Source organism: Octopus bimaculoides, chromosome 11 (assembly GCF_001194135.2).
Source record: "Octopus bimaculoides isolate UCB-OBI-ISO-001 chromosome 11, ASM119413v2, whole genome shotgun sequence".
In the NCBI taxonomy this organism is placed as follows: Eukaryota; Metazoa; Mollusca; class Cephalopoda; order Octopoda; family Octopodidae; genus Octopus; species Octopus bimaculoides.
Window position 1 is genome coordinate 53,792,167 of NC_068991.1, and position 2,865 is coordinate 53,795,031.

Below are 2,865 nucleotides of genomic sequence, written 5' to 3' on the forward strand. Positions count from 1 at the left end.
ATATATATATATATATATATATATATATATATATAACAAACAGTTCAATTTGAGATATGAAGCCCAACATGATAACAGGTGAGATGGTCATGCTTGGAACATGAGTGTGACTGCATGATAAGGCTAACTTTGGTTTTAATAATAATAATAATCCTTTCTACTAAAGGTACAAGGCCTGAAATTTGGTGGGAAGGATACTAGTCAATTACATCGACCCCAGTGTTTTACTGATACTTATTTTATCGACCCCGAAAGGATGAAAGGTAGAGTTGACTTCGGCGGAATTTGAGTGCGAAATGCCGCTAAGCATTTTACACGGCAAAATAACGGTTCTGCCAGCTCACCACATTAATAGTAATAATAATAATGGTTTCAAATTTTGCCACAAGGGCAGCAATTTTGGGGGAAGAGATGAGTCGATGAAATCAACTCCAGTATTCAACTGGTACTTATTTAATCGACCCCGAAAGGATAAAAGGCAAAGCCGACCTCGGTGGAATTTGAACTCACGATGTAGCGGTGGGCGAAATACCTATTTCGTTATTGCCCACAAGGGGCTAAACATAGAGGGAACAAACAAGAACAGACGAACGGATTAAGTCGATCACATCGATCCCAGTGCGTAACTGGTACTTAATTTATCGACCCCGAAAGGATGAAAGGCAAAGTCGACCTCGGCGGAATTTGAACTCAGAACGTAACGGCAGACAAAATACCGTTAAGCATTTCGCCCGCCGTGCTAACGATTCTGCCAGTTCACCGCCTTGGTAGTAGCAGTAGTAGTAATAATAATAATAATAATAATAATAATAATAATAATCCTTTCTACTATAGGCACAATGCCTGGAATTTTGGGGGAGGGGGCCAGTCGATTAGATCGACCGCATTACGCAAATGGTACTTAATTTATAAACCTGGTAAGGATGAAAGACAAAGTCAACCTCGGCAGAATTTGAACTCAACGTAAAAACGGACGAAATACCGCTAAGCATTTTACCCGGCGTACTGACGATTCAGCCAGCTTGCCGCCTCAACAATAATAATAATAATAATGATAATATTAACAACAACAACAATAACAACAATTACAACATGACAAGAAGAAGGAGAAAAATATCTGAAACTATTTATTATTTATTTACAGATGAACAACAAAAGATTCAGCGAAGAATCGTAACCGTTATTTGTTTCTTATTAACAGAAAGAGAAGCATCAGTTTCTTATGGCTAAACATAATACATATGCCTTGTATTTTCTAAGAAAGGAAGTGAAATATTGGGAATGTGACGTACATGTTTCTTCCCAAGGACATCAGTGGTAGTTAGTATTAATCGCAAATCGAAACTGTGTCGCGTTGTCGGTTTACCGGGAACTGACTCCTCCGTTTCTGTGTACTGTTCGTTCGTTGTTCCGTTTAGCCTTCACAAGCCAGCTCCCTATTAAAATAGATATTAATATTGATATTGTTGCTCGTGTTTGTAAATTAGAGGCGGTCCCACCAGCAGTTATTTTCTCTTTCCTAATAGGTATACATGTACACACACACACACACACACACACACATATATATATATATATATATATAGACATACATTTGATGGTGGTGGTGGGGTGGTGGGCTAAAGTGAAAGTAGAAATTATTAAGGTAGATGTTAAGATTTTAAGCTACCGCAACAGTTAACTGTAGCAGCATCTGTGAGAGAAAGAACAGGAGGAGGAAGAAAGAAGTAGAAACAGAAGAAACAATAGAAGAAGAAGAAGAAGAAGAAGGTGTAGGGGAAGAGGATGTGTCAATGGTAGGGGTAGTAGTACTTGTAGGAGGGACTTAAATAAACAGAACCACCACCGACAGTAGCAGTAGCAGTAGTAGTAGTAGTAATAGTAGTAGTAATAGTAGTAGTAGTAGTAGTAATAGTAGTAGTAGTAGTAATAGTAGTAGTAGTAGTAGTAGTAGCAGCAGCAGCAGCAGCAGCAGCAGCAGCAGTAGTAGTAGTAGTAGTAGTAGTAGTAGCGGCAGCAGTAGTTGTTATAGTTGTTATAATAGTAGTAGCAGTATTAGCAACAGTAGTAGTAGTAGTAGTAGTAGTAGTAATAAACATAACGAGTTGTCGTCAGCAATAAGTTGGTAAGCCATCATTTAGAAGCTGTAAGAGTAGAGTCGACAACAAGATCGGAAAGGAAATAAGGGTAGCGACAGAGAGAGAGAGAGAGAGAGAAAGAGAGAATAACATCGATGTCTGTCAGAGGCTGCATCTCTGGTTGAGATTAAGTCGGACCAGAAGATCATTATTAGTGGTTAGGGTGGTGAAATACAGACAGGTATAATAATAATAATAATAATAATAATAATAATAATAATAATAATAATAATAATAATAATAATAGTATAAATAATAAGAAGAAGAAGAAAAGGAGAGAAGTCTGTTTAATATACAGTCTTAAGTCTTGGCTTCCGACAAAGAACTGTTTAATCAACAGGTGAGTCAGGTTTGCTTTTCAATTACAAAAACCGTAGACATCCTCTGTTATCAATTAGATGTGCGTGTGTGTGTGTGTTTTTATGTGTGTGTATGTATGTATGTTTGTTTGTGTGTGTGTATGTGTGTGTGTGTGTGTGTGTGTGTGTGCGAGCGCGTGTGTAAGTTTGTGTATGCTTGTGTTTTTTTATTTTTTGTGTGTGGGGTACGTGTGTAAATTTTGATAGATCAAGAATTTATGTTGTATAGTAATTGAAATACCTGTATTTGTATGCCTGCATGTATGTATGTATATATGTATGTATGTCTATCTAACTATATATATGTATAAGTGTATATATATATATGTATGTATGTATGTATGTATGTATAAAAGTATATATATATA

General features: G+C 36.6%; 1 protein-coding gene and 1 long non-coding RNA gene across 3 annotated transcripts in view; one reads left to right on the forward strand and one right to left on the reverse strand.

Moving 5' to 3' along the window:
* Positions 1-1,097: 1,097 nt before the first annotated feature.
* The window catches only part of LOC106869863 (uncharacterized), a 13,764-nt gene continuing 11,996 nt past the window's right edge, over positions 1,098-2,865 (reverse strand). For both annotated transcript variants that reach the window (XR_001409449.2, XR_001409450.2), the window contains exon 2: positions 1,098-1,436. This is a non-coding gene — a long non-coding RNA (uncharacterized LOC106869863). The remainder of the gene's footprint in view (positions 1,437-2,865) is intronic.
* Positions 2,052-2,865, forward strand: part of LOC106869862 (sodium/potassium/calcium exchanger 4) — a 186,659-nt gene continuing 185,845 nt past the window's right edge. Inside the window, exon 1 of the mRNA XM_014915782.2 lies at positions 2,052-2,478. The gene's annotated coding sequence lies outside the window, so the exon portion shown is untranslated. The remainder of the gene's footprint in view (positions 2,479-2,865) is intronic.